Consider the following 18,443-nt stretch of genomic DNA (forward strand, 5'->3'; position numbering starts at 1 on the left):
ACCACGAAGTCACAGCTGAGTGCGTACGATACAGAAGGCTAGGCTCTCGACGGCTAAAATAGCCCGGCTTCGTTGGCGTCAATGGATTAGAATTGATTTACATTAAGTATTAAGATTGGGCATATGGCGCGTATGTGCAGGCAGCGAGTCAGCACGAACAGGTCTTGCCGCGGGCAGATTTCCTCCTCCACCATCCACCGAAATGCAGAGGTCCCGGTGCCCCTCGGCGCACGGACCGCATCCCTGCTGATGATGTTTCACATCAGCTCTGCGCAGTAAGGGTAATAGGAAGAATCAAACTTTTGAGCCGCTACCGTGAAACGAAGCCTTTTTTCCTCACCGTCTCCAGTTTCAAAAAAATTCCCCAATTTTTGTTCGTATAACTTTTCCCCCACGTGGCCCGGAGGGGCTGGGAGATGCTCTCATCTGCTCTCTGTAAGCAGGAGCTGAGCAGAGCCGTGCCCATGACGCGGTGGCAATGCCACATTCCCGGCAGAGGCCGGCTGCAGCACGCTGCCCGCCCTCCTCGGATTCCCAGAAAACACCTGAAACTTCCAAAATTCCACATTTTGCTTCCCCATTTACTCTGCTTGAACTGGCACCACCAGCCTCTCGCCCCACTCCAGTAATACTCTTTGGAGGGATGGGATTCCCTTTCACGTAAGCAAATGGATTAAAAATCAAAATTTAGGGTCATGGATCTGCCCGAGACTGAGATAACAGCTACTGCTCAGGAAAACTTCATACCCATAGGACAAAAAGTCCATCACTACATGGTCTTTTAGGATCATTGCTTTTCTGCTCCTTCTCCCATGAAATCTCATCTCTGGCCACTAGAAGCAGAAGAGAAAGTCAAGAGACAAGCAGAGGACATGGTTCCTACTGCTTTGCCCCCTCCTTCGCCCAAAATCTAATAAAGATGATTAAATTACATGTCTTTTCCTCCCATTGAAATCACCGCACACTGCTCGAATATTAGAGCTCAGGAAATAAGGCACGACAACTTCCCTCGTGAAACTTAAGAAGGCAGAGCAGGGGTCTGGAGCGACAGGCCTGCAAGACTGGGCTGCTCTAATTAAGAAATCACCCTGCTGAGCAGAACCTAATCTAAATAAAATAGAAAAAGGAACTTAGTTCAAAACGCTGCCTTGCGCTCGCCCCCCTTCCCGCCAGCCCACCTCCCCCCCGTAAGGAACCCATCCAAGTCACAGGGAGTTTTTCTCTTCTGCTCTTTCTTGGAGGGTGAGGTAGGCTCACAGAGAGCCCTGTGTGTGCTTGGGGTGGCCAACTTCCAAAGGAAAAATACACCAGCCATGTATGGCAAAAGGCTGTGATTTTTTTTTATTGGTGATTTTTTTTTTTTAAATGATACTTGGCCTGCTGTTTGCTAAGGAGGGAAAAAAAAAAAAAAACAACCCTCTGATGATTACATTGTTGGTATGGCTGGTCAAAACTGGTTTGGGACAGAAAATTGGAGGTTAGGTTACACTTCCCCCTCCCCTGACAAAGTTTCTGCCTTTTGTGGAAAAATGTTGAAAAAATGAATATTAAAACTAAAAAAACATTTTTTTATTATAGAATTTAAAAACAAAATATTTAAGCCAAAAATCTCAGCTGATTTGATCATTTACCACCTCTTCTCAAAGAATTTCCTTATGTTCCCGTTCACCCCAACAGATCAGATTCCCCAGATGAAATAAATCTCCCGTGAACCAACAGCCCCACCTCCCTTGTGCCAGTGCCGCAGATCGCCGTCCCCCAGTCTGGACCAGAGATTTGACCATCACCTACTGCTTGTCCAGGTCTCCTCCAACCCCATTCTCCTCTTCTCCCCATCACCCCATTCCCCAGGCACCCGTGATTTCTCTCCCCCTTTCCAGTTTGGAGTAGGTATCCCACCACGCGCTACGGCCGCTCGGTTCATCAGCTCCTCACATTCATGAATTTCACAAGCATGAAGTTACCATGCGAATTGCTATTTAAAAGCTCAGGCACAGAAAGATTTATAGCAATAAACAGAGGAGCACAGACATTCCCGTGTATGTTTTAAAGAAGTACTTACCTGCTTAAAAGGGAAAGTGCTGCTACTTGAAGGTTTCCTGGCCAGACCTGAAAAGTAAATCAAACAAATACTATTTGCATTTATTCATAATTCCCAGCAGACTGTTGTTCTAGGAGCTTTTGACTTCAGTGGAGTTAATCTGACTCTTGCCAGCAAAGGACCGTGCTGGCTGAAGATGTTCTCCTAAAGACATCAGGAACAGGACGAGACCAGAACACCAAACACCCCAAATCCATATTGTGCAGGTAGGCACCGGCTGAATGATCATGCGGATTGAGAAACCTCAACTAGAGGACACCTCCTTTCCTCCTCCACGTGACATGATGCAATGCTGCCAAGCATCATAGATGCAAGTACACACAAGGGCTGCCATTGCCAGCACATCATTTAATTTCTGAAAGAACCAGAAATGAAACAGAGAGGAGGGCAGAGCCCCGTGCAGCCTACCCAAGGGCGTTCACCACCTGCAAGACCACATCTGCAGTACCGTGTCCAGTCTTGGTTCCCCCTTGTACAAGATGGACATGGACATACCAGCTTGAGTCCAGCAGAAGACACTGAGATGGTGAGAGCTGGGGACAGACTGAGACAACTGGGTTTGATCAGCCTTAGAAAGGAAGAGGATGGATCTTATTGTTGTCTTCAATTGCCTAATTTGAGGGCACAGAGAAGATAGAGCCACACTGTTCTTGGAGGGGCGCAGGACAAGAGATAATGGTCACAAGCAGGGACACGGGGCATTAGGAGAAACTGTTTTCACCATCAGGGTGGTCAGACACTGGAACAGGGACACGGAGAGGTTGTGGGATCTCCATCCTTGGAGATATTCAGACCTTGACAGGACGTGCATCAAGCAACCCAATGCGGTTGGCCCTGCTTTGAGTGGGGTTGGACTGGAGACCTGCAAAGGTCCTTTCCAGATGAAATTCTTTGCAGTTCTGCATCTTTCTGCACACACACCCCCACCAGTGCCCCCAAGTGTCCTTCCAGCCTGCACTTGCTCCCAAGCCTCTGAAGGGGCGCAGCATGCTCCCAGATGTCTTACTCTCACAATTTCTTTTCGAACAGTGTTACCATTTCTCCATAACTCAGCTAAAGCATTAACACTCCTGTTTCAGTTTCTTTTATGATAGCCTCGGGCTACTGCCAGCCAGGTTCCCCTCATCACCCAACTCACTGCACAGCAACTCCAACTCTCTCACAGCGCTGCCTGTTCTCCAATGGGAAAAAAAAAAAAGAAAAGTAAATAAATACACTACAGAAGAAGAACATTGGAGTTATCAGCCAACAGAAAATGGCAACGAGCCAGCATGAGTCCTCAGGTCCACGCTGCGCCCACCCCACACGCCAGACGTGGGTCCAACCTGCTTCAGCCAGCGGAGCTGCCAGGGTGCAACAAGGCTGATCAGAAGGACAGCAGGGCTCTCGGCTGGTTATCTACAGGGTTTGTGCCTGTTCTTCATCCCTCGGGCTATAAAGGGGAAAAATAGGGACTTGAGTGGAGTCTGGTGGGTTTTCTCCCTGCCGTGGTCTCTCCTATTTTCCACAGGGCTTTGCACAAGTCTCAGAGTTGCTCCTCTGACTCTGTTTCTTCCCTGTAAAATGGAAAAAAGATTGTTTTAACTTTACTGAGCGTTGTGAGAATGAAACCCACTTGCAAAGCTTCAGGTGAGGGATGGCCACTGTTGTATACAGGGAAAAATAAACTCCTGCCAATGTCTGCTCCCCAGTGGGGAGGCATTATCACACACAGACCCCCCGCAACCGCTCCCCCTGAACACAAGCGGAAAGTGCGTTATCCAGCGATCCTGGTCTGAGACTGCATTACTATTTCTCCTAGGTGTGATGCATTGCACTTGGGAAGTAGCACCAAATAGACAGCATATTCCTGCTCCGAAGAGCTTATGGCCTGAGTAGATTTTAAGTGTGGGAGCGTGATGACAGATGATTTCTCAGCTTAGTGCTGCATGCAATATTTTATCACAGTGTCAGAGGCGTCCTTTGCATCTGCTTCTTTCTCTTTTTTAATAAAACCAATAGAAGACTTTCCTCTAACATCTACCAATGACAAACTCATGGCAAATCGTTTTTTCCCCCCACCTCTGATTCATTCGCTATGAATTTCTGTTCACTTCAGTATTCAGAACAGACCCTTGATATTTAGTGCAGTGCAGTTCCAGTGTGATTCCCTGGGACAATTCAGTAACTGCAGTTTCATTGCTACCGCCTAAGTGAATACATCAACACTTACCACAAAGACTGTGCCCTCCTTCCCTATCTCACCATTACTGGGAGTGTTCATAATTAGCATCATTCTTGTTGAATAGATGGGAAACTAAGGCAGGGAGACACATTAAGTAATTTGCCACAGGCAAAAAGCATAAGCAGAAAGGGAAAAATGTTTCTTTTGAACCTGAGCCTCTGTCTAACCCCCAGGCAAGGCTTTCCTGGGTGTCCATCATCATCCCTCCATCCTGCTAATGAGGACACACGTTTCTAACCACCTTAACCTCACTCCATTTTGCAGAAACAGATAACACAATAAAGTGCAGCACTGAGAGGCATCATCACTGGCTAAAATGCCAAGTAACACATCAGAAGAAAAGAAAAGAAAAAAAAAATTCTAAATCTACAAGGAGATTTTTAAAAATTCCTGATGGCCTAAATGTTCATTGCAACTTAAAATTTTCTTAGCTGAAAACATATGCACAGCTCAAAACTACATCAGCATAAATTTTGTGCTTGATATTACATAAAAGCTCTGTACTTGCACAGCATATAGTATGCTTTGCTGTGTACCTGTATATGGACAACAGATCTCTATTTTACATTATTAATACAGTTATTATTTTACTCATATCTTTTGTGAATGCCTGCTAAACTTCAAGAAATGAGTCAAACCCTTTAATAAAACAGAGCATGCCAGAGAGGAAAGCTCAGTGAAGACGGGAAGGTGCCAGATGACATTCAGCCACTGCCATTCCTCTCCCTGGACCACTGCAGCTCCGTTCCTCAGCCCTGCTCCAGGAGAAGACACGTTCAAAGAGAAGATCCTACGGCATTGCTGCTAAGACCCTGTACAGCTATAGAGTCTCCTGACCTTTGAACAAGTTAAACTCTCAGCAACAAAAAAATGGATTTACTTCCCATTTCAGGTTGGGGAGAGAAGATGTTAAGAGTTTTTGCATGGGCTGAACATAGTATTGCTGGGACAGGAACAGAGGGAGGGCACATATACTGTACATATACATATACACACACACATAGGCATATACATACCTACACATCCCAGGGTTTATGCAAAGCCATTCCAAGGTCATGCTCTTCATTTTTTATCCTGTTCATCTGTGGTGGGGATCCCGGGGCACCTCTGCAGACCACGGATGTCCAACCTCCGCAGAACAACACGGTGCCATCACCTGGACCACGTCTCTGTGGTGCTACAGAAACCCTCGCGCTCACGGGTGAATTCACAGCCCAGAGAACACCGCAACGAGCCGGGCAACACACCAGGCAGGTGCATGGCCAGTATTTGCCCACTCCTCAACGAGCAAGCACCCGTGACGCTCACGGGGACCACGTGGCCCAGCTCGAAGGACAAGTTGCCCCAAAGCCCCTTTTCAGGACCAGCTTCCCCTCCCCGTCTCTGTCCTCAACTTTGTTTTCTGCAATGCCAGAGCTTCCCAGAGAGCAAGGACCACCGAGCCGCAGCCCCGGCATCCCACCGCGCTGCAGCAGGGACGAGCGGCGAGCCGGCTGCCGCCGCCAGCAAGGAAATGAGGCTGGAGCACACTCCAATCTCATCTTTTATACCGCTTTGTTTATAAGCTCTCGACCCATTTTGGGAGGCAGCGGCAGCGAGCAGGCACACGCAGGGAATGGAGAAGATGATGGGTTTTAGCAAGAGTCCAAGGACACCTTTTCTTAAGCTTCATTCATAGCGGCAGGCACGGTACAACAGCCCAGCAATTGTTCTCTCAAACGCCACCTTCCCATGGAGGCCACTGACAAAAACCTCCCCTTACAGGCACACGTGGAAGGCAGGACTCTTTATTGTTTTTCTAAGCATTATTTTTTTTAACCGCACTACCCTGCAAATATCTCCAGAGAAATTCCACCACGCACAGACCAGGATTTCCCCCCCCCGCCCCAGCTCTTCCTTCTCTCCTTTGCTTTTCCTTTCTCTCCTTCTCCCTCTCTCTTCCCTTCTTCTCGCAGCTGGAACAATTTGGCTCTGTTCACCTGCATTCCTGCGGGCCTGCTCCTCGGGCTGCCCGCGCCGGGCTCGCTCCGTGCACGGGGGACGCACAAGGTCTGCATTCAGGCAGGGGAGGGCAGGAAAGCGAATCTAATGTACTCGGGGGATTGTTGTGCCATCAACTTAATACCTGCGCAGGGAAAACAAAGGCGCTTTAGAGAAGCGACTTTGGTGCCGTGACCCTTCCCCCAACCCAGAGGAACCCGAGAGATAACAAGGGCTGAAAGAAAAGGCACAAACATAATTAAAACTACCCAAGAGATTTCTGGAGGTATTATAGATGATGATAGCCCAGAGGATAATAGTATTCCTGGTATTATTAACATCCACTGGCACAAAGGGACAAGCGGTTTGTTTGCTTTTTTCAAGCCCTTCAGCATAGTTATTTTAGAGGGGGAGGAAAAAGTTCTTTTTTGGAAGAGAAACGTGGGTGCAGCCGGAGCCGGGAGCAGTGCCGAGCCCGGGCTCCGCAGCCCTTTCTGTGTTCAGAACTGCGGCGATGGGACGAGCAGCCCCGGGGGGACGGCCACCTCGTCCCCTTGCTCCGGACCACTCCAACCCACGGGCTCGGTGTGCCAGGGAGACGTCGAGGCTCCCCCGTGCCACCTCGGGAGTTCAAACCCATCAGGCACAGCTCGGCTCTCTGTCCCACGAACGCGTTGACGGAAAAGCACGGTTAATTCCTCTGCTGCGACCGGTTTCTTCTTGCCTGCAGTGTCATGCCTGCTGACGCAACCCCGGCTGGGGCAGAGCGAGGTTGAACAAAGCTGAGCAGGTGCAAGGGATTAACATCCCGGACGATCTTTTTGTTCACGTGAAACAATTTCAGGCTCTCGGCTAATGAAGTCCAGAATCAGGCTATTCATCTTTCTGCCCATAACAACGCTCTCTTAATCAAGCCAATCGATTCCCAAACCCAGGCTTGTGGCACGAGCGAGCATCCCCTCCATCCCTGCCAGTGCACGCTGTAGGATGGGATGTCCCCAAGCACCATGTCACGGTGGCCGGGCAGACACCAGCCCTCTCCCTCCCTTGGCTTCAGATGCTTTGCCAGCCCCACTCCCACCAGTAGCACAGACATGTTCTGTGGGGTTTAGCTATTCACCTAAGGAAATACCATCAGTCAGTTGGGGAAAGTGCCTGTCCAGCACGTCTGGCCCATCATACAGGCTCAAGCAAGCCAGGTCCACGTTCCACCACCAAGCAGACCTCAGCTCTCACAAGCTGGGAGTTGGACTCAGTGATCCTTATGGGTCCTTTCCAATTTGAGATATTCTGTGATTCTAATTTGGGAGTTTTCCCCATCAGTCATGCCAATAGTCCACATCACTTTGAGCCTGGATTTGTCAGTCCCACAGTGCAGAGCAGCAGGTTGGGGATCCAGGTGGGAAAAGCACCAGTGAGATCAAGTGGAAAAGGCTCCCCAGGCTCAGCCAAATGGGTTGTTTCGGCAGGGTGGCTCGAAGCCAAACAACCACAACCAGTCAAGGCAAGAAAATGGTGTCAGGAGCATCACAAAAGTGGAATTTTCCTGAGAAATCACAGAGATGTTTGCAAAGAGTTTTTCACCCTGGTCTGTTGCTAGATAGAGCCAAATTCCATCCTATTCCTGTTGCATAATATAATTAATAGTAATACAAGCTCTGCCGTTATGCAAGAAAATTGGGGACACTTTCTGTTCCAGTTTCATCTCACCTTAATCACTGTTTTCTTGCATCAGAGTTAACACTGTTTCCTCACTGTACACTCTGTGTAACCTCATTAAGCAAAAGCATAAGTCTGTATTATTTATTTATTCCACATGATAAAACCAGGATATTACTCACTGTGATAACATGGGTTAATTTTCAGCGAAGCCTCTCTTGGCAAATTTTTAATACAATGAATAACACCCCTATCAGATCCAAGATAAAAGGCTGTCATATTGTAACCTCATTTCAGTCTTTGGCCCAGTAACGCTACACTTCAAGGTGCTGTAATTACATTCCGCTTTTTTTCTTAATTGTTACTCATAAAAACCGAAGCATAAAATTAAATTACTCCAATGCTATTTAGCATGAGCTTTGTCCAAAGCCAGAGCCCGCATCAGGCTGGGAATGGATGTGTTAAACTCCACTTCCAATGCACCTCTCTGCTGGTCTTTACGTTTGAAATTAGGTGGACAGCAGTTGGGGTGAGTGGGATAAATACTGCCACCCATTCCCTTCTAAATATCGTCACCCAACCTGCGTGAGAGGGTGCAAGCAGAGCTGGGGGCAGCCCTTGGCCATCTGAGCCCCCGAAGCTGCACCGGGAGCGGGTATCTCAACGCTCCCCTTCTACGGACGGGAGAAAAATGGGGGAACAAACCTCACAGCTGTTAATTTGAGCTATTTCTGGTAAAAGCAAAAGAGGAAGAAGCCATTACAATTTGGGGGGAAAAAATATGAGATAGTCACAGATTAGAGTTACCATTTTGACCCACTCCAGCTGAAGTCTTGTTGTATGCTAGACCCTAAAAATGAGCCTTTCCTCCCGCATGAGGCTGCTTTAGTCCCAGCAGAGCCCAACGCTGCTTCTGGGGCAAACGTGAGCAATATGGGCAATGCAGTTAACAGTTTCTGAAAGGCTGGATTGGCCTCATTGACCTCAGATCACTTCTTCCAGCTTTATATTCTACCAGCGTAAGTGAGTAGAGAAATGGCCACATGATTTGAGGGCAACAGGGTTATTTTAAAATTAGAGGAGCCTTCGAATAAGCTATTCCATGAATTTACTTTGCAAGTTTACCTTTTTCTTTTTGAATATCTAGGACAGAAACGGAGTAAAAATCTATGCAAGAGATGGCATGAAGCATGCTGTTAAACCAGGGAAGCCTTCACGAGGTGTCAGAGCCATGATAAGTCCTGTTTAAACTTTACCCAGAGCTAAACACCAAGTGTCAACATGAGCCGCTGCCCAAGCTCTCTGATCAGGCCAGGCAAACATCCAATCAGAAGTATAAATCAAAGCCGAGACACATCCAAGTGAGACTGGAGTGTTTAACTCTACAATTCCCATCTGACCAGGACTTTCCCAGCAGGTTACCCACAGCCAGGTCTCTCCCCAGACATTTATTTATATAAGAAACCCGGCTGTATGCATTATTTTTGTATTTATTTTCCCCTGGTAGGCACAGACACAAAGCAAATGCTCCGCAGGGTACACGGTGTACCAGCCCTGCAGCATCCACGGGGACTGCTGGTAGATGTTGTATTTGCTTTTCCTCCCGCCCCATCTCCCCACCACCAACCCTGCTGGCCCCAGGAATCGGCTTCTGTCGGCCGGCCCAAAATTGCAAATAACAGGAGGGAAAAACCACGCTCCTGATCTCATCCAGTGGGAAAGGAGAGAGAGGGTCACGCGTTAGCTTGAGGGTCATCGGCCTCCCTCCACGTCACCCTTCCTCCCCCTAAATCAGGGATTATATTCCCCATGCGAAGGGGCACGGCAGGGAGGTGGTCTCCTTTCGGGAACTCTTTAAAAACCCCCAAATGCCACTTTCTTAAACCTCCATCAGAGCCCACCGGTACCTACAAGACTGGACATCTACTGCCAAGGATGACAGGACATTTTGGCTGCCGACTACACATGCCTTTGGGAGCTGTTGGCCGCGGCAGTCACCAACCGTTTGCTTCCAGGAGTGGATTTTGCAGTTTTCCCTGCCCATCCTGGTGCCCAGAGGAGAGGGGGGACCCGCTCCCGCAGCCACCCCCACCATCACCCCACAGCCCCCCGTCCCCATAGCCCTGCTCCGGCGCGTGCCCGTGTGTCAGCATCCATATACCTTAACACGTGAATGTATTTCGGGCTGGCAGTCTGTCCCCTGAGCTCACTAAGCTTCGGATTAGGCCTTCAAGTGATGTAACTCATAATTAAAAACCCATGTCAATATTCTGAGAACTTTTTTTTTTTTCCAGATTGGGCAAAAGAAAGGTTAAAAAACACCATCTGTCATGGTAATTTTTTTTCATATTTCTCTGTCCTTTCCCTCGTTAAAGGGAAGTGGGGAGGGGAGAATGTTCATTTGAAGCTTGCAACATGTTTTATTAATTGATGGCAAATAATCCTAAGATAAAGTGCACAATAAATTTTTTAATGAGAACATATGGTGGGGAAAAATGATAGGACTGAGCCTTTGAAGATTTCTTTGCGAGCGCAGTTACAAGAGGAGCAGGCAAAGACTTGCACAGGGGAGCCCGAATACTCCTCAAAGGGAGACCAAGGCAAGGGGCACATGGGGGGATCGCTGCCATCACCAGCCAGGTACCGACTGCTCCAGCTAGTCATGGTCCCTGAAGCGATGCCCCAAAACCCGACGGGTCACAGCCAGTCTAAACACAGAAGCGTTAAAAGCTCTCTAAATTCACCTGTGACTTTGATCCATGCCAGGTTCCCTGGTGCCACTGGCTCTGGGGACACTCCTTGGCATCGACCGGTTAGGAACGGGCTTAAGCTAAACTGAAATAAGCGGCTCATAAAGAACAAGTGGCTCAGGAGTTTATGCCCATTTGGCCACCTTAATTAAACAAGAGTGAGTTTGCACAGGGATGCAGGCTTGCTTTGGTCTGCTGTAAAGCTAACAGACTCCATCCTGGAATGACTTTGGTAAAATCAGGAGGAAAAAATCTTGTGTTTTCACGTTGCTTCCTGCTCAACCCCACAGATGACCTTTAGCTCCTCCATAACCTATCCTCTGCAAAGCCACGCTACAAGGAGACGATGCAACAAGGACATGGGACGCCTAAACCATGCCCTGTGCCCGCTGCCCTGCCTAGCATCCCCTGCTCCTCCTCGCTTCCCTCGCTGTAAAACTGCTGTTAAACAGCAGCTACTTTGGGCTCCGTCCTGAGAAAGGCAGCAAAGCCCCAGCCAAAGGGAAATGCCCAAAAGCACATCAGGAACTGTCTAACATGAAGTGTTTTTTCTTAATAATGTAATTCATTTATTATAGATTTATTAGCAGTACCCAGCTGTGCTGCCAACACATTCACAAAAAAAGGGGGAATATGACAGTGGGGATGGTGTTTAAAGCAGCATCTCTCTGACAAAAATAAATAAATAAAAATTACCTCCCAAGAGCAACCTGATCCCCAAGCAGCCATATCCACATTAAATATGGGGCAAAGTGACTTAGGCGCACAGGCCTCCAGCTGATTTTTAGAGGACTTGTGCTCACTTCGGCATCTCCAAATATCCCATTCTAATACAGGTCCATAAACAGTTACACCCTCCAAATCAAACACACCCTGGCCCTTAATCCACCACTCCCAGAGGAGCCTGAGAAAACAGCCGAGTCTTGCAGGGTATGATGAGAATTAGCTCATGTAGCCAAGTGCTCCCCACCACCCACCAGCACGTTTCGGCGCTCGTGAACCAGTTCTACGTCAACGAAGCCCGACCCCTGCCCCCCAGTCTGTCTGCTGGGGATAATACCTTCGAAATACATGAGATTCACTGCATGTGTTTTAGGAAGGAATTTTGCCTTGTACCCCACAGCGAGACACAGCTCTGGGTGATTCAACACCCTTAGCATCCCCTCGAGCCCCATCGCAGGGTGAGGATGCACAAACAGCCCCAGGGATTTGGGCTCAGGCTGGTGCTGCAGGGCTGGAAACCATGCAAACCAAGGGGTACAAGCAAGAAGTGTCCCCAGACTTCATCAAACAGTCGCTTTAAAGTATAATTAAATCCCTCATTAAATGGAAATAAAGAAATAATGAAATGAAAAGGGCATCTGCCTTTCACATTGTTCATATTCGCTCAGGGAAGTGGCTCTTCTCCACCGAAATTTAGCTTTCAGGTAGGAAAAGTCAGGATTCACACGGTTCCAGGAGCTGGAGCTTTAAGGAAAATATCCTCAGAGCGGAGAGCCCGGTGCTTTTCCAGCCTGTCGATATTTCTTGGCCCCGTTCGATTCAGTCATGAGACCTGGCCGGGGCACCTCGGGTCAGGAGCTGGAAGTGCCAATTTGCATCTGTAACCCATTAACCACAGGCAGATACGGATATTGAAAGAACTTTGATTTAAAAACATATAGCCCCAAAATAAGATGCCTTGCACCTGGACTTCACAGCTTTCTGCCATCCATTTGGGATTCCTGCCTAACATTTTTAAGACCCTGATGAGACGGACAAACAGTTCTGGACCAGGAACACACCGGAGGCTTATAAATATAGCTATTTTTCAGTAGCACGTGATAAAGGGTACTTCCATTTTCAAGCATCCAGCCCTATAGCCCTTCAGGGGAGTGGTGAAAACCATATCTTTTGAAGATATGACCCAAAACCAGCCATCAGCCCCCCCTGCCCTGGGTGCTCCTGCCAGCTCCTGCCCTGGGCAGCACGGGAGGACCCCCAGCTTCCCGACCCCGGCTGATCCCGGTGCCCTGAGCCGGCAGGATTCCTCTCATTCTTCACGTGGACTTTCACCGCTCAAACCAAACACGGGAGCAGAGCTGCCGGGCAGGGCGGGCAGGCTGCAGCAAGTGCCCAGGGGAGGACGGGCAGGATCGGCCAACCCTGCCGACTTTCCCACGCTTCCCGTGATCCCTTTTTATCGGTGTAGTGACAAGAGATGTCAAGGACTTTCTAATGATGCCAAAGGTGCCTCTCTGGCCTCGTGGGAGACTTCGCCTTCCTACGGTGGGTCCCTCCTCGACAAGGCGGCCGGATCCAGGACAGCTCTGGGACCCGACACACGGGAACACCTCGGTGCCATCCTCAGGACAAAATACTGCAAAAAAGCCCCAGAGCCGGCAGCACCCCGTTATCATCCAAGCTGGCACAGAATCCTGCAAAACACCCCCAGGGCAGAGAAAAAGGTCCTGCAAATAGGGAGGGGGTGAGCAGCAGTAATAGGAGGGGAAAGAGCCAGCAAAACCTGGCTGGACATTAAAACGGGCTCAGGACCCCAGGGCCGTAACGGTACAGCCCCAGGGAGGAGCGCCTGCAAAGCGTCCGAATGCCTGCACTGGCACCTGCGTTAGGGAAAAACTTTTGGAAAGGCCAGGATCGCTATCGGTTTGTTTAACACAATATCCTGGGAGCAGCGGCTGCGCTCCTTCTCCCCACTCATTTCTAGTGGGATTTCCAGCTTTCTGGGGCAGGTTTTGAAGGAAAAGGTGTTTTGTTGGAAAAGGTGTTTTGTCATTTCCTGAGTCAAAACTAAATGCTGGGCAGGGGCAGGAGGATGGTGAGGGTTTAAGGGGAGGGCACTTTTTGGAGGAATGGGGGGTTATTTGCTTGGAGAGCCATATGCCCATCGCTGCCCTTCCTCCCTGCCAGTTCCCCGCACAGACCGACCAGTACATGCACAATATTCACTGTTGTTCATGCACCTACTTCCAAAAGCCTGCTCTTTATCCCTGCCAGTTAAAGACCTGAGACATAGGCAGGATAGAGAGGACAGAAAGAAAGATTTTTTCCTATTGCAGCTCCTAAAATTAAGATATACAGAAAACAAAGGCAAAACAAAAAAGGTAAGGAACTGCGTAAAAATAGTTGCAACATTTATCTTAAAGCACTACTGGAGCAAAAGGCAATCAGTACTGAACTGAGATATTGCCTATAGCTCTTGAAAACTGGCCAGTTCCATTAACACAATAAAAGCAATGTGCAAGTGTGTTTATATATTTTTCTTTTTACATATATATATATATATATATATATAATTTTTCCCACAGAACTTTGGACTAAGTGGAAAGTTGGGCCAGGAATCCTATGAGAAGAGAACAGGATTTCCCAGGAGATTTCCATCACTTCCTCTCTATGCTCAGGCCGGAAAGCTGGTGCTGTGAGAATTGTCCTTCTCTGGACATTTTGGCCCATCCTCTTCCAGTGCCGAACAACCCAGGGCCAAACTGATGGGAAACATCAGATTATCTCTGGTTTTTTATTTTAAAAAAATATATATATATGTGTGTAAATATTGTTCACGATCTGGATAAAAGTTCAGACTTCAGAAGCCATTTTCAAACTGGGACTCTGCGATCAGACACGGGCAATAAAGCTGTTGGAGCCTGAGGTTGCTCCAAAACAACATTGCTTTGCGGTGGGACCCACCAGCTGAAATGTCAAGCCACCGATGCAACCCAGACCAGGTGCCCTTTGGAAAACGGGGCTTTGGTTATTTGGAGCATGCCTTGTTCCTATCTGTTGAACAATGAGGCATCCATCTTTGGCATAAAAATAATCCATTGAAGGGAGAAAGAGTAGGATCAGCAGGCTACAGGTTTTCAAGAAAACCCTTTTCTTCATGCCCCAGGACCCAGAGGTCAGGCCATTCCACCCTCAGTGCACTCTTTGGGACAGACATACTATATAGAGTGGAACTTCTCTACTAAAAAAAATATTTTCCATGTTTTTTAAGTTGGGCTAAAGATACTTTTCCTTATTGGCTGGCGTATCAAAGAAGCAATCGTAAATCTTACCTAATTTTAAGGAAGTGGGGCTCTGTAAAGAAAATGGAAATGCAACATACAGCCCTGTCATATTTGGTTACTGTCCCCATCAGTAGCCTGACCAAAGGGAGCCCCACGAGGCCAACAATTCGCCCTATGCCAAAGAAAAATTAATTTGTGACTTCAGAACTTCAGGCAGACTAGGAAATATGACAGATTTAATTTTTTGCAGACCTACAATAATGAGCCACTTTCTCTTCACAGTCACTGACAGAAACCTGCAGAAAATGCTTTGCCCATCTGCTCCTTCCCCACAGAGCAATGCAGTATCTGTAATTCTTTTTTTCTGTCTAGAGACTAGACGACAGGTCCTTGGGAATCTCTTTGCATTGTTATGTGCATGACGCAGTATGGGCAACAGCACCGAAAAATTCCAGTTTCTAAAGATTAGGTACCAGCTGAAAAGCAAACTGAAAACAAGACAGTTGGATGTCCCTCACTTCCAAACATCCAGCACTACTACATAAATAAAACCCACCAAAACTATCCGACCTTGCACCACGGACAAGGTTTCCCCAGATTTGTTGTCTCTACCACTGTTTTTGCTCTGATTATCACCAAATGCCAAACTCATTTCTTTATGGTAGCTTTTTTGGACCCACTGTTCCCAAGCAGACACCAAATTCAGCCACAGAGTCCCATCACCACCCAACGCCCACCTAGGGATTTTCTCTGTACAAGTCCTTCCAATTAAGAAAATACAAATCTTAGGGGAAAAAGCGAAGGAAGAATCTCAGGAGCTGGACTGGGGCTTTTTCCGACTTCAAAACCTGGAGGTCTCACCTTTGTGAGGAAAGAGCAATGCCCACACCCAACTCGGCACACAAAACCAGCCCTGTGTGCTCGGCGGCCGTAACTCACCCACATTTCGGACAGTAATTAGTGCCGCATGTCCCCCCCCAGCTCTGCCCGCGTTCAAGGAGGTCTCAGGTCAGCGGGGAGGAGGTGGGAAGGGAAAGAAGGGGTGTTTAGAGTGAATTTCAGACTTTCGCATCCCCTCTCCAGATGTGCCGGGTAAGCGCCCGGGAGTGGAATCTGACTCCGGAGGAAGGGATTTAAGACATGATTTAGCAGTTTACCTCCAACGTTTGTCCTGAATTTTTTACGGAGCGGTTCGAAGTCAAGCTGAGAAGTTTCTCAAGCCCTTGTCCAAGCCGGCGGGGCCGCCACGCCGGTGCCAACCCTCGCCCTGTACCTCCCCGCAGATTCTAGGAACTTCACCCGAGCAAGGGAGGAATTTTTCTGCAACCTCCCTACCTCGCCCTGTGCTTTTTGGCTGGGGCTGCGTAATACCGTTTGGCCTGTCCTGGCAGCCAAGTGCCAAGGTATATATGTACGTACCGATCAAAATGAATGGAGCTGCTGAATTAAGTGTTGGAGCAAAACACCGCAGGACAATAAAATCCATTGATGGTGGAGCGGAGTCCAAGTCTCCGTTGCTCCGAGACAGAGCTCCTACAGCAGAGCCCTCTTGATCTGAGCCATCCCTGCTGTGGGATGGTCACCAGCCTCCCGGCTGGATTCCTCCTGGGGAAAAGCCACTTCTCTCTGGAAGCATGATGGGCAGACCTCTGCTGCCAGCTCAATGCGGGCTTAAGTCTTCTTTCGGGGCACCTACCACCTAGCCCGTAGCCCTCTCAAAAGCTGCCCAAACCCACGCTCATTGGAAGAGGGAGTCCACACGCAGACAATGTCCTCCCAGTCACTCAGTCCACATGAACTGGCACTAGGCACGGATGAGTATGTATTGGTCTACGCCGGGTCCAGCACATGCCCTGGAAGCCTGCGTGACTCGAAGCAACGGTGGCTGCTGTCCCTTTGCTTTCCGGTGCTTTCCATTTGCCATGCAAAGCAAAGAGTGAAAGCAGCTTCCAGCTGCCACGCTGAGTTTGGGAGGGAGAAATCTCACTGTGACTCATAAATGGAGCAAATTTGATACGGACAGCCATTGACAAGGGATAAATATTTAAAAAACCCTAGGATGTCAATTTTACAGTTGCTCTCTGGCTCTTTGCTGACCGTAACCACACTTTAAACACTAGTTTATGATGCAAACAGCCAGCAACCTACTGCTGGAAGCTTGTGGAACGAACTACCCACTTTGCAGAGATAGCAACAGCCCAGGTAGACATGGGCAAGCCAGCTCGCTTGAAGGCTGAGCCAGGACAAGACGACTTGCTTGGCTCTGGGATGCAAACCACAGCTCTGAGCCATTGATGCTGGCCATCTGCATGTGAAAAAGCAAACATATAAATAAAAATTACTGTGAATGGCAGAAAACGATGCCGGAGTACATTCCCGCCGGCTTGGCTTCTCCTTAGCCCTGGAAGCAGAGCTGCATCGCAGCCAACGCTCAGCCGGAGCCAGCCTGCAATCGCTCGCCCACCTTCGCGCCCAGGCGTGCAGGCTGGGCTGCAAACCCTCTCCCACCCATGCTTGTTGGAACAAGGGAGAGGCTGTACGCTTGCAGCTTTGAAAAATTATTAATAAAAATGCCAATCGGTTGGTCAGACCTTTTTTTTTAAAAAAAAAATTTGGTTTTGAATGACACTAGCCCTCCTGTATTGCAAAAACTCATCTACCACAGGTCAGTTTTACAAACAGCGGAGTTTGCTTTCTGCAGAGGACTGATCCGTGGTCTGCCTGGCATTTGGGTGAGGATGGAGGTCAGAGAACTCACTAGGCTGCCTCCGGGACGGACCTGCTGCATGACCTCAAGAGCTCGTTTCAGCTCTCCCCTGTGGTAGCTTGTTTCTGCCGTTGAAGGCAGGGGAGATTCACGCTCGATGGCTGCACCGTTGCCACCAGTCTGGTTCCTGGGGGTCGCTGGCAGCGACACCCCAGTACACACGGGGAGTTCGAACTGCAGCAAACAGGCAGGGACAGATTCTGCACCGTGTTCCCCACTTACACGCGGCTGCTCTGCAGCAGCTCTTGAACACGGAACACCCTCACTCTGTTTGCTGGATCTTAAAAAAAAAAAAACAACAAGATGAGACAAGAAGTGTGCTGGATACCCAATCTGAAAGCTGCCACACAAAAAAAAAATATGCAACCTCAGCCTCTCTTATTTTTACTTCTTTTTCTAAAGGACAGTTATGTAGTTTTCCTCTGTGTGTCCGTGGATCGGTCAGTCTCATAACTTCAAAAGTTATTTAGATGACCCTTTGGCCAGTTTCAAGCCTGTTTGGGAAAGGATGGAGCTCCTAAAGGATGAAGCTCTGTGACAGAACATGGTCAGGGAGAGGAAGAGAAGCCTATGGATGTGGTGACTGAGAAAGGACTGCCCTGTGGACACGCATCACATAGATGCATTGGACATAAGAGAATTTACCCAGAGAAAGCTTGTGTCAATGCCCCAGTAATGGGAAAAGCTTTCACCTGCCTGCCCTGCTAACAGAATAAGAGTTTCTCCCACCTCCACCTCATCTTTGGACAAGATTTATAGGATGAGAACAATTTCTTTCTAGCCCTCTTGAGCCAGATGTGCAATAGCTGCACACCAGCACCAGAGCATGGTCTCACGCCGCACCCAGCACTCGGCTCTTTCAAAAAGCCCAGTCGTAACCTCTTACACTTGCCATTTACCACGTTCCTGCAGCCTGTGCCGATGCCACTGCAAAGGCTGGGACTCTCCAGCAGTC

At 48.6% G+C, this 18,443-nt stretch overlaps 2 long non-coding RNA genes across 4 annotated transcripts in view; both read right to left on the reverse strand.

Moving 5' to 3' along the window:
* LOC115341491 overlaps positions 1 to 6,287 on the reverse strand; it is a 29,113-nt gene extending 22,826 nt beyond the window's left edge. Inside the window, exons 1-3 of one of the 3 annotated variants that reach the window (XR_003923423.2) lie at positions 5,342 to 6,287; positions 2,510 to 3,657; positions 2,063 to 2,109 (exon numbers count right to left, since the gene is read on the reverse strand). This is a non-coding gene — a long non-coding RNA (uncharacterized LOC115341491). The remainder of the gene's footprint in view (positions 1 to 2,062; positions 2,110 to 2,509; positions 3,658 to 5,341) is intronic. The other 2 variants (XR_003923424.2, XR_003923425.2) reach the window with 2 other exon arrangements.
* A 17-nt stretch (positions 6,288 to 6,304) lies between these two features.
* LOC115341493 overlaps positions 6,305 to 18,443 on the reverse strand; it is an 87,403-nt gene continuing 75,264 nt past the window's right edge. Inside the window, exon 3 of the long non-coding RNA XR_003923429.1 lies at positions 6,305 to 6,450. This is a non-coding gene — a long non-coding RNA (uncharacterized LOC115341493). The remainder of the gene's footprint in view (positions 6,451 to 18,443) is intronic.

The sequence above is a fragment of the Aquila chrysaetos genome, chromosome 5 (assembly GCF_900496995.4).
Source record: "Aquila chrysaetos chrysaetos chromosome 5, bAquChr1.4, whole genome shotgun sequence".
NCBI classification, from domain to species: domain Eukaryota; kingdom Metazoa; phylum Chordata; class Aves; order Accipitriformes; family Accipitridae; genus Aquila; species Aquila chrysaetos.